The sequence below is a fragment of the Typopeltis vanoorti genome, chromosome 19 (genome assembly GCF_054136105.1).
Source record: "Typopeltis vanoorti isolate ZY-2024b chromosome 19, IOZ_Tvanoo_1.0, whole genome shotgun sequence".
In the NCBI taxonomy this organism is placed as follows: Eukaryota; Metazoa; Arthropoda; class Arachnida; order Uropygi; family Thelyphonidae; genus Typopeltis; species Typopeltis vanoorti.
In genome coordinates, this window is record NC_143567.1 from 28,268,194 (window position 1) to 28,282,085 (window position 13,892).

The following is a 13,892-nucleotide window of genomic DNA, read 5'->3' on the forward strand; positions in this document are numbered from 1 at the left end:
CTATAAAAGGTACAACAACAGAAGGGGGGAAAAAACTGACAAATCTTCATTGTGAATTCAACAATATATGGGGTGAAGGAACATAAATAATAGCAGAAAATAATAACCATAATAAAAAATGGCAGTCTGATATTGGAAAACATTTGAATCTTCCTGACAGTTTTAGAAGCACTTTGGGCAAATTGCTGTGTGATATAAAATTATACCAAGAAATGCAACCTTGAATGTACTCCTTATGAATTGACTTTGCTAATTAGTATTAAATCAATGAAAAGAGAATTATTTTAAAACTAGTGACAATTAGTTAACTGTTATTATGAATCAGATGTTTTTTCTATAATTATGAACAAGGCTGATTTTGAGAAAATGCTTTTGCTTTTATTTTATTTATTTTTGCCGATTTAATTATTTCCTTTCAATTCTGCATCTAGATTCCAAATGATACTTATTGCTCAGCATAATTTACTACCAGCAGTGGTAACAAAGTATGGTTAATCCTCAGAGATCTTGGTTTAACTAACCCTTAGACCATCCATTCTTCTTCTCAAGTTTAGGCTTATTTCTTGTGGAAGTGTATTTACAGCTGACTTTGAGTACTTTTGGTCATTTGTTTCTAGTGGTTACTTTATAGCCGATTCTTTAGACAACTGAACCACACTATCTTTCATGAGCAGAGTTATAAAAAAATATGGTACACTGGTTTTTCATAATCTCTTGATATATCTTATAAGTTCATCTGACTTGGATTATCACTCATGTTGGTATTTCAGGAAGGACTATGTATGATTTATTTAAAATTAATTATCACTTCTTGAAGTCATATTAGCATCATTTTCTTGAAGTCATATTAGCATCATTAGGGAATAGTGCATAAACGTAAATATATGTGCACATAAATACTAAATGATGCAAATTGAATAAAGTGAAGCCCACCTTTCTAAAGGAACCATTGAATGGCTGTTGGAATAAGAATGAAAATGATATGTTGTCATCTTCTTGAAAATGCCAACGTTTTTGATAATTTTGTAAGATTTTTTTTTGTATCTTATCAATAATAAGAGTTTAAAAACTGATTTTGCATTTAATTTGTAAGAATATTAAGTTTGCCATTGCAAAAGGTTTTGAAAGTGAGTATTTTAAATGTTTACTTTTACTAGTATTCTGAATTAATGCACATTTGATTTGAGATAGTTGAAATCTTATAACATCAACAGTCTGTCTGTCTGATTATCCAATATAAAGAAAAGACTAATAACAGCTGATTGAGAATCCTCATGTAATTAAAATAACTAGTGTAGTTCTTGTGGTAATTTATTTCATTTGTTTTTGAAATGCCTTATACACGTCTTCCAGGGACAGGGAACAATTACAAAGTACATTTTTAAATATTGTGTATTTTCTCTGTGTAATATGCTGGGATCATTTTTACTACTTATGTTGCAATAAATCCTTAAACTGTTGGTGTTAAAGAAAAAAAAAAAAATTATATATATATATATATATAATGATGATAGTTAATTGTATAGAAACAGTTTTCTTTCTTTTGTTTAAACATAAAGTAGGGGTAAGTGTATATTTATCCCCTCTCTACCTTTTGAATATCGAGTCACTATAGCACTTATTATATTTATCTTTGGGATTAAAATATGCTTATATGTGAATAAAAAGTAGTGTGATTAATATTTTCATTCTTAATATATGGTTATCAATGAGGGAAGGAGTTGTTATATGTGTGACATTTTAGAAGATATTCAACCAAGCTGGTAACCTTATGAAAAAAACACTTGTGAAGTTTCTTTAACTGTGATAGGGGCAAAAAATAGCTCCACATTTTTTTTGAATGTGATCAGAGATATCTTTGTTTGAATGAGCATTGTTAAATCATCCAAAGATTATTAAGGGTATTTTTAACTTTTTTTTATATGCAAAACACTGTATATTAAAGCACATTTGTTAATAGCTTTTATAGAAACATTATATATGTTTCTCTCATTTTTTTTTTTTTTTTTGTATGTACCGTTCGAGCCTTGACAAAGCTAGACAGTCGCTAGCAAAACTAGTAGACGGGATTATACTAATATATGTATTAATTAAAGAACCTGTGGTCTCGTAACCACAAAATGTCTCGTTTTTTAAGTATTTTATGACCAAATATGTATAATTTAAACATTATATATGATTAACATAATTATTTAAAAGGATCACCTCTTGAACTCAAGATAAAAACGTATGTTATTTAGATGAAACAATAAAATTGATTGCAAGGAAACAAAGATGATTAAATTTCATTAAGTTTTCATGAAAATTAATATGTGGTATTTATATTTATTTGATCTGCCATTCTTAATCTGTTTATTAGTACTGTTTGCATTATTTCTTTGATACCAAACATATGTATTCAGTTTGTCTTGAATATATTTGTTTTATGCTTGCAAATTACAAATCATACTTAGTTTTGGTAATCTGCAGAACTTTGTTCTACATCTGCACCTTGCAATAAAGTTCCAGCACTGAAGCAATTGCTTAGACTCAGGAGTTGTGTGTTATATAATAATGAAACTGTTGTAAAAATAAAATAATTTAGACTAAATGTTAGCAGAATACTGCAGACTGCTACCAAGTGAGAAGCATCAATATGTCTGTCTGTACTTTGCTTATTACAGTGTTTGAATGCAAAAAATAAAATACTTCATAAAAGCATCTGTTTTCAGGGTAGTAATATGATGTCATATTACTGTTGACAGATTTGCATTTATTATTTGTAGGAATTCCAAACTTTATTGTGTGCGTTAAATATCCGAACACTTTGGAATCCTTCAAAACCTTAGGTTGATTATTTTAACTAGCTGTGATTCCAGTTCTTTTTCAATCCTTACATTTGTTATTGAAACACTTTTGTGTGTTGGGATTGATATAAAAAAGATTCTTAGTCTTTCACGTATCTTGTATTCATCCTTTCATTTTAAATATTTTACAATCAAAGTATTTCTATTTCATAAGAATTTTAATAATAATAATAAAAATAAAAAGATGTCCTGTAATTTTTATAAATGAGAATTTTTAATTTTACACCAAAAAAAAAAACTTATATTCAAAAGTGTTACCGAAGAAAACATGCACTTTTAAATTGTTGCTCATAGACATTGCTTTTATGAGATTTCTATGTATATATCTATATGTATATGTGCCTTTGTGATGCACATATTTGTATTTATCTAGATAAGTAATGAAAGTAGTATTGTGATAATGTTTCAAAGTAAAAATATGCAGGCTAAATTTCTTCACTGAATAGTCTATAGAATACAAATGTATAAGTGGAAAACTTTAATTATTTGTATTTGCATGCAAATTTAAGAGAAGCAAAGTAACAACTAGTCATGTAAGCAGATACTATTGCAGAGGACTTAGAGAATTCAAACTAGATTACAGCATAACAGCGAGAGCTGTTTCCATTTTTGGCCTATATACTTGCAGTTTTACATGTAACTTTCTCTGTGTAAGATCTGAGATATAAAATGAGTCATTTATGCTTTTCTATCGATAAAATTTGTACATTTAAAAGATTACTATGTGGTGTGTATAATTCTAGTAATAGTTCTTCCCAAACGTTTTCATGCAATTATACTTTTTGACATTGTTTTTGTCACAAATTCCATCAGAAAGGATTAAATTTTTAAGTGTATGTATCATTATCATAAAAAAAAATGCTGCTAACCTTTAGGAGTTTAATAATCACAATTGTTTTATTATATAGACATTTTAAGAAAGAAAATTGTTTTTAATGGAATTATAAATATATATACTTGTTGCTTCCTCTGAGACCTACTTTGCTCTTAAGAGGAAAAATGTTGCAGTCCAACTTTGGGAAGTACTAGAAAGTAGTCAGAAATTTTGGAGCATTTCTTTAAGTGTCTTCTATGCATCCATTTGTGTAATACTTTAAAAAATAAAATAAAATAAAACATCTTTGAGAATGGTTTATCTTTTTTTCTTTGGAACTCCTTCCCCCTGCCCTTTCCACCAGGTTTAGCTTGCAGAACATTTTTTAGACATTTTAAAATAGAAGTGCGTTTAACCAATCCCATGTAGAGGTGATAAGTTTCTGAGTTGTACTTGCAGGTCAAGGAGTAATCCTGCCACTTGCAGATTAGTTTACACTTTTATCCTTGCAAACTAGAAAATTACGATGATGATGTAATTTCCTCTTTGGTTAGAAAGATTTCACGTTTACTCTAGGACCAAAGAACATTTATGTGCAGTTTTCAACTGGAGAACTAGCTAATCTTAATGTGGGATTAAAACCAGAGAACACATCCTGTTTAACAGATATAATAATACACTGGATTCATAACCTTAGTTGGTTTTGTGACCTTTGTTATCTTACATAAGTTCTAATCAGCAGTAAACTGTTTGTGCTGTTAACGTTTTGAGCTGAAAAATTCTCCTTGACATCATATGGTGTAGAGGGGATTTCTTACAGGTGTTCATGGAACTAAAAGATCAAAACCAATAATTGATTGTGTAGGTATTCAAATAAAATTGAAATCAATTCTCTAGTCTTTTATTCTTCAAAGGAAGTGACAGAAATTTTTATCCTTAACTACTTTTTGGAAATCTCCAGTCAGCTTGTCTCCATTCTTAGTCTTTATTGGATGCATCAGCAAAGATTAATAAGGATGTACCCAATACCAAAGCACATGTCCCTTCATTGGAAAACCAAATGGTTTCAGTTAGGATGTAACACCAGCCTGGTTGGCCAAGTGGTTAGCGTGTCCACTCTCCAGCAAAAAGGATGTATGGATGTATTTGATTGTCTGTGGAAATACTGTTGGTGGTGAGCCACCACTAGTATTTGCAATACAACAAAAGTAATTGTAGTTAGTTGTAGTTGGATTGAGTGGTGGAAACAAAGAGTTATTAATCTTTCCATCCCCTCCCTGGAGGGGATGGATTTTTCTCAATTTCACTCCCTTTTCTTCTCTTACACAAGCCAGAGAAATCAATAAATTCTATTAATAGAAACTACAAATTAACTTCTGGTCTTAGTTTCATTGACATAATTCAAACCTAACTCTACCAATCCAAATATCTATATAAGAGAAATAAAATACGTTCACAGATTTAACATTAAAAACAAATTGCTACTGAATAATTTTATATCATAATTTTTTTTAAAAAAAATTCTGTAGTGATTTTGTTTTTTCAAATACGTGTTTATATGAGACTTAAATTGCTCAATTTCCAGAGATTAAAGTAAATGATAATTTCGGAACCCAATTTGCACTTCACAAAATTTATCTTCCACAAATCTTTATTACAGACCCACCACCAAATTTCACGATTGGTATAAATTATAAATTATGACTGAAATGCCATGCTACAGAAGCGATACCCAGCATGTATCTTTATAAGCATACCAAAAAGAAAACACTTAACTAGTATGAATTGTCCTAATAACTAAATATGCTTTTTTGTTTTATCCAATAAGTTTCAAAAGTTTTTCATAACAAATGCTTTTTATTCCCTTATAGGTAGGTAAGGCCATTTTAATCCTATCTAACTTTTTGAAAACAGGCGGAGGTTGTCTCCACTGGTAGCTAATCAGAGATAGCTGGCATAAGACTAACACAATTTTAAGCAGCATCCAGAGAAGAGACAGCTAATAAGTGCCGTTATGATTTTGTGTTTTTTTTTTTATGTCGGTTTTAAGTTTGATTTTCTTGCATTTACTGGACAAAAACCCAGAGTTTCCAGAAGAAAAATAACTTGCCTGTTCTTTTCTTGACAATACAAACTTCTGTGAAGAACCTAATCCTACCCACTTGGAAACTTCTGGGGGAAAAAAAAATGACACCCAGTCTAAGAAATTAGAAGTGATCCAAATTTTTAACTGAAGTGGAAGATGGTAGATACAGTCTGGAATGACATCAGATACTACCAGTACATTTATCGAGTTCAGAAGATAATTCTGAACATTTAGAACATTTATCTTCTGAATTAATTCAGAAGATAATTTTGCCTTAGTAATTTGCTTACTTTTTAGAATAAAGTGACAGCGGGATTTGATAAGGGAAATGGCTACTCAGTGATATTGCTAGACATTACAAAGGCATTTGATGGGATTCCACACCGAACTCTGAAATAAATTGGAGCAAATGGTGAGGGATTTGAATCCAGTTATTTGGATTAGAGGGTGGCTGATGGACATATAACAAAGACTGATTTATTATTATTATTATTTGACACCTCCAGGGACTCCAAAGACATCGAGGGAGAGTGTGCCAACAGCATCGAACGATTGCCCCCCCCCCCTTTCCAACTACTAACCGCACTCAAACTTATGAGTTGAGTCTTGGGAAACTCAACTGATCAGTGTACTACAGGCAGGGCTGGCGGAAGCGGGCATGTGGGCGCCGCCGCCAGGGAACGGTTCATAAGTTAATTTTTAAGAAATAAAATTTTTATCATAAAAACAATAATTCTTAGAATGATCAATACTAAAATAAATGAGTGTACACAATAAAAATTTAAAATTATTTGACACCTCCAGGGACTCCAAAGACATCGAGGGAGAGTGTGCCAACAGCATCGAACGATTGCCCCCCCCCTTCCAGCTACTAACCGTGCTCAAACTTATGAGTTGAGTCTTGGGAAACTCAACTGATCAGTGTACTACAGGTAGGGCTGGCGGAAGCGGGCATGTGGGCGCCGCCGCCAGGGAACGGTTCATAAGTTAATTTTTAAGAAATATTATCATAAAAACAATAATTCTTAGAATGATCAATATTAAAATAAATGAGTCTGTGTACACAAAAATTTTAAAAAAATGTATATTGCCGCCTCTTTGATCAGCCAGCTGTTTGCAATTTTACATCTAGAGCAGGCTAAATGCTTGCCTGCAGAATGTTGTGTCTACTGCAGTCTATCTAAAGTGAAACGGTGAACAGTTTTATCCGCAGAAACGAATTTTCGTACAAAACATTTGTTGCTGGTTAACCAGTCATGGTACACATCTCAATAGGCTACTGACAGTAGCGCAGTGCGGACTATTATTTTGTCTCTGTGTCGTGTTGTGTAATAATTTCTTGTGGAATCAAAAATTTTAAAAAAGTTATCTGCTGCACAAAATCATGTTGCAAAAGAAGCAGATATAAAAAAAAAAACGGGCTCTTAATAAATTTGTTACAATATTCTGACGTAGATTGTAACCAACTCGATACATCAGAGTTCAAGAACTGTGCACATCATCCAGTTTCCATGAAGGTACTATTGAAACTATTGAACATGATTTAAGTGAAAAATAATTAGGATTTGGTCAACTACAACAAGATTTAGTGTAGTTGACCACGAAACTAACACATTGTTAGTCTGTGAATTTAGAAGATCCAGGTGAACGGGGAAATATGAAGTTGTTTAATTGAAGTGGGGCCTGTTCAAAATAAAAATATAATATATCCCAGAGATACATATGGTCGTAAATTTGGCGACACGTATTATAATAGAAAAATGGAGAACGGGAGATCGTGCCAAGAACACGGCTCATTTATTCTGAAACTTTAAATTCTGTTTTTTGCTTTTCTTGCAAACTTGTCGCACCTACTGAATCACCCACTGAGTCTTGTAGAAGGTTATAACGATTGGAGAAATGTGAGTACAACTTTGCATGGACATGAGACTAGTTTAATTCACACGAAAAATTTCTTAAAATGGAAGGAACTTGATAAAAATTTAAAAAACAAAACTACTATTGATTTCCAGACTCAAAGCATGAAATGGAAAAGAAACATTGGATGAGTGTTTTAGAACGCTTGATTGAATTATAAAATTCGTTGGTAGCCGAAATTTAGCTTTTCGCGGATCATCTGATAAATCATATGAAAGGAATAACGGCAATTTTTTAAAAATTAGTTCAAACTGTTTGGGAAGTTTGATCCCATTATGGAAAATCATGTTGAAAGGGCCCTACAACGAAACAATAGAGTACACTGTTTGAGTAAAGACAGTCAAAATGAAATATTGGAAACTTTAAGTAACGCAATCAGGGATACAATTTTATTATCAATTCTAAAATCTAAATATTATTCCATAATTTTAGACTGCACACTTGATGTTAGTAAAACAGAACAAATGACTATTATTATTCGCTTTGTTTCCTTTGACAATGGAATTGTCAAGATCAGGGAAAACGTTTTAGGTTTTGCAGATATATCAGATTCGACAGGACGTGGTTTATGTGCAACAATGAAACAACTGGAAAAATGGAACATTCCTATTGAAGGCATGCGAGGTCAAGGGTATGACAATGGGGCAAATATGTGCTCCAAAATTTGCTTTTGAACAAAAATCCTCTAGCTTTTTACGTGCCATGTGCTGCTCATACTCTAAATTTAATCATTAACGATGCAGCCAAAGCGATTGCAGATACAATTAGTTTCTTTGCAATTATTCAAGAAATACAATTCTTTTCATTCTCTTACAAATGTTGGGCAATCCTTTTAAAGTTCGTAAAAAAATTAACATTGAAACAGCCATCAGAAACGCAATGGGAAAGTAAAATTAATGCAATCTACCCTCTACGATATCAGTTAGGAGAAATTTACGATGCACTTTAAAAAAAAAAAAAATCAGCTAACGCCTTTTTTATTCCCGTATACGGGAGTAGGCGAGGCCATTTAGCCCTATCTAACTTTTGGAGACTGAGTGGGCAGTTCAATCTCCACTGGTACCCAATCAGAGACAGATGGCCCAAAGCTATCACTAATTAAGCGGTATGCAGTGAAGAGAGACGGCTCAAATGTGCCGCCATCTCGTGGTCCCTAACCCTAACACAATATATTTAATGTCTGAAATAATGTGGGTTCTACGGTCGATTTTCTTGAGTTTACAGGACGAAAAACCCGAGTTTCCGGGAGGAAAAACCTGCTTGCCCGTGCCAGAGATCGACTAACTCGGGAACCGGTCGAAAAAAGGCTTAGAAAAATTTCCTCTAGTCGCCGACTAGACTCGAAATCAAGTCTTCCTTCGTGCGGTCAAACGCGGTGGTGTGCAAACGCCACATCGACTGAGCTACACAGGCTCCGATGCACTTTTTGAAATTTTAAATAATGAACATTTTAATAAAGAAATTCAGCATGAAGCACAAACATTATGTTCTAAAATAAAGGACTACAAATTTATTTGCTCTCTTATAACTTAGTATGATTTACTTAACAGAATAAACCCTGTGAGTAAAATACTTCAAGACAAAAATATGAATATTACACTTGCTTTAGAATCTATCGAAAACTTAAAAAAATATTCTTATAAGAGTATCGATCGGATACAAATTTTAAAGAAGTTCTAAAAACGGCAAAAGAACTGAGTGAAGAGTGGATGGGGAACAAGAATTTAAAACTGGTACGGAAGTTCGACGACGAAAGAAGACACAACAGTTTGACTACGAGCTTCCTGACGAAACGCCACAATCGCCAGAAGATAAATTTAGAGTGAATGTGTTTTATACACTTATAGACATTGCAATGTGTTCGTTAATAGAACATTTTGAACAACTAAAAACATATTATGATAATTTCAATATCTTGTATAGATTACTACACATTAACGAAGATTTACGAAAAATTTGTGACGATTTAGAGATTCTCTTGAAGGACTGCGACAATAAAAATGTAAATGCAATAGAACTATATGACGAGTTATGTGCTTTCCGGGATATTTTTCGGATGGGTAATTTAAATATTCAAAAGCCCTTTCGATATTCTTAATTTTATTGTGTCCAATAATTTATCTTTCCCTAACTTTTCAATTGCTTTAAGAATACTATTAACCTTAACTGTTAGTGTAGCGAGCGGTGAACGTTCCTTTTCCAAGTTGAAATTGATTAAAACCTACTTAAGAATAAGTATATCACAAAAAAGGCTTGTTAGTTGCGTTAATAGCTATTGAAAATGATATATGTGCGGAATTAGACGTTAAGACCATTATTTCTAATTTTGTGAATATGAAATCAAAAACCTTAAAATTTTAATTTAAAAAATGTCAAGTATATTTATGTAATTTTAATAAATTTAAATAAATAAATTTAAATATAAAAATAAATTTATATTTAAATTCATTTTCTGTTATTCTGTAAAGATATTATTTTTTGAATACTTATTAAATGTTCTAATTATTTCCGAATTATTTTATTATTTTCTCATCTATCTTGAGTTTCTTTTAATTTCCTAAAAGTAAAAACATTTCCTAAAAGTAAAAATAATTCCACTTTTTATAAGTTCCACTTATAAAAAGTGGAATTATCTTTTATTATATAACAAGTTTGATTTATAACAAGTTTAAATAATGCAAGAATTTTTTTAAACTTTAGTTCAAATAAATTTTAACTTTAATTAAAATTCATTTTAATTTTGTTAGCGATTCGGATGGGTGAGAAGGCTATAATCCCTGTATAATTATATTCAACGATTAAAGTGAAGTGGCTTCATCAAAATTTGCTTTAACTTTTGAGAATTTTTTTGAATATACGGGTTTTTAACGATTATCCTGCCTAGTCAATACTCCCGGTTCGTTACATTTAGCGAACCAACGTGTGGCTGTTCTGTCAAAATTTATTTAAGAAATTTCAAATATTTAAAATTTTTATTATCGTAAAAGAACCACACACTCCCGGATCGTTACAGAGGCGCTTGGATAGAAATTGCATGCTGGCGTCAAAGACCCTAGTGCCGGCTCTGACTACAGGGCTCAGAACTTGTTCCTCTGTTGTTTAATTTGTATATCAGTGATATAGGAAATGATTTTACAGGAAATATTCAGTTTTATTTATTCGTATGGGGTCCCTTCTTTCTCTCCGTACTCTTTGTTGGAGGGTTGAGCCCTCCTGATGAGGGATTGATATATATATCTTATGACTATAAATCCATGTGTGATTATGCAGCTGTTTGCCTGTTCTGAGGGGCGAAAAAACCGAGTTTCTGTGAGAAAACCCTCTGCCACTATAAAACTGGCTGACTTACCTTCATTCGAAAGAAACAAGATAAAGGTTCCTCACGTCATAGATTAGAATCGAACCCAGGTCTTTCTCACCAAAGGGCTTCGTCTATACCGAGCTGTGGAGGTGCTAATATTCAATTGCTTGCCGATGATGCTGAACTAGGAAGAGCAATGGCAAATGAAGAAGATACAGAGAGCCTATTGGAGGACTTAAACATACTATCAGTATGAGCAAAGGTAATTTGCTCATACTGTAGATCTGTAGTCTGTGCAGAATGCATATGATGTGATTGTTTATCTTAAAATGTTTTCACATAATGCTTTATAGATTAATATTTTTATGTATGTTAGGGCTATGTCTTTTAATCGGTATAGTTTTCTTGCTATGTAGATAATTTATATGGCTATTCCAACTTTGATCAGCAACGAAGTGAAGTCCGAGATAGCGTATTGCTTTCACCTGTGTGATGGTTGTGGTTTTAGGTTCAGCGCTTTGTGTATAGGAGGGTGAATGTCTGAGAGGGAGATATTTAGTTTCTATGGGCAGGGTTTGGGGGTTTTTGAATATCATTTGCTTTGTTTTCCCATGTTTTATATATATGCCATTTTTGGTTAACCAGTTAGTGATTTGATTGATGTCGTGTTGCATGTTTGTGTAAGCTATATTTGTGTTGTTGCAAATGGATACTATGGCCGTGTCGTAGCTGTCCTATCTCCCACAGAATCGGAGATAGGACAGCTCCTTGCGGTACTTAACAGATTACCGGTAACTCTTTGCTGCACACTGGTCCTATACGTGCAATGTGGTTCCTCTTTTTCATGTTTGCTATAAACCACTACAGTAGACGACCTCCGATTCCGATTTGCGCTAGTTTCGTTAACAAGGTGTTGTACATTAGTGTGTCAAATGCTTTTTTTAGGTCAATGAATGCGACTAATGTTATTCTCTTTTTATCCAATGCAGCGTTTATTATGCCTGTGAAATCTTCCAGGAGTGTTGCTGTTCCTTTATGTTTTTTGAAAGCCATATTGTGTTTTGGGTATGATTTGAAATTTTTCAACATATGTGGAGAATTTGCAATGTACGATGCTCTCCATGATTTGGTTGATTACAGATAACGTGGCAATGGGTCTGTAATTACTTATGTTTCTTTTTCCATGTTTGTGTAAGGGTGTGATTAATGCAGTCTTTAGTGTTTCAGGTGTGTGTCCCGTTTCGAAGATTTTATTTAACAGTTTTTTATAACTGGACATAGGTTGGTTGATTGTTTCTTGATGTCTTTTGGTCTGATTCTGTCTATCCCCGGTTCTTTGTTAGGGTTAATTTGTTGAATTGCCAGTGATAGTTCTTCTTTTGTATACAGGATGACGCGCATTTGAATTTGTTTAATCATGTTCATACTCTCATTTGCTCTAAACATACGAAAAAATCTACTGAAATTTTTAACTTTAATAATAATAATAAGTGGATGTGCGTTTGCACACCATGGCGCTTAAACGCACAAAGGAAGATTTTGTTTCGAATTTAGTCGGCGACTGGAAGAAATTTTTCTAAGCCTTTTTTCGACCTGTTCCCGAGTTAGTCGATCTCCGGCACGGGCAAGCGGGTTTTTTATCCCAGAAACTCGGGTTTTTCGTCTCGGAAACTCAAGAAAACCGACCGTAGAACCCACATTATTTCAGACATTAAATATATTGTGTTAAGGTTAGGGATAACGAGATGGCGACACTTGTGCCGTCTCTCTTCACTGCGTGCCGTTTAATTAGTGTTAGCCTTAGGCAAGCTATCTCTGATTGGCTGCCAGTGGAGATTGAACTGCCCACTCAGTCTCCAAAAGTTAGATAGGGTAAACGGCCTCGCCTACTCCCTGTACGGGAACAAAAAGGCATTAGCTGATTTTTTTTATTATTTTTTTAATAATAATAAGAAGAAGCCTTGAGTTTACTGATGAGTTGAATTTGCCTCAATAAAATATGTACAAGAATATGTACAAGATATGTATCAGATGTGATTATTAATATATTTATTATTATATTTACGGCTATTTGCCTGTTTCTGTTTAGGAGTGTCCCAGTTTAAATGCCATTGGCTCTTTTCTCACGGATTCTTAGGGCATTGTAGATGTATATTTATCAATAAATATATGCTGCATAGAGGACAAGAAATTTGCACATACCTTTTTCTGGGTGTTGTGGCTCTTCTTCTTTTGCGTTGTCCAAACTACAGTGTGTGGGTGTGTGTGTGAGGGGAGTTTGGCAAGTGGGAGAATTGAAATAACAAATGGGAAAAACCCTGGTTTTTTGAATAACATATATACATATATATTATAAAGGATGGGCGGAGCGTTTTTTATATTTATATGAGGTGGGAAAGGGTGAAAGGGGTTGAAAACAACAATTGATTTTTAGAGGGGGGAAGGATTGACGGGGTGCGGTCCGTTTCGACTATTCTTGGTCGTCGTCTGAATACATGGAGGAAGTGGATGCTATATTTAAGATTAGCATCCACTTCCTCCATGTGTTCAGACGACGACCAAGAATAGTTGAAACGGACTGCACCTCATCAACCCTTCCCCCTTTAAAAATCGGTTGCTATTTTCAACATCTTTCACCCTTTCCCACCTCATATAAATATAAAAAATGCTCCACCCATCCTTTATAATATATGTATATATGTTATTCAAAAAACCCAGTTTTTTTCCATTTGTTATTTCTATTCTCCCACTTGCCAACTCCCCCCCCACACACACACTGTAGTTTGGACAATGCAAAAGAAGAAGAGCCACAACACCCAGAAAAAGGTATGCGTAAATTTCTTGTCCTCTATGTAACATATATTTATTGAAAAATATACATCTACAATGCCCTAAGAATCCGTGAGAAAAGAGCCAATGACATTTAAT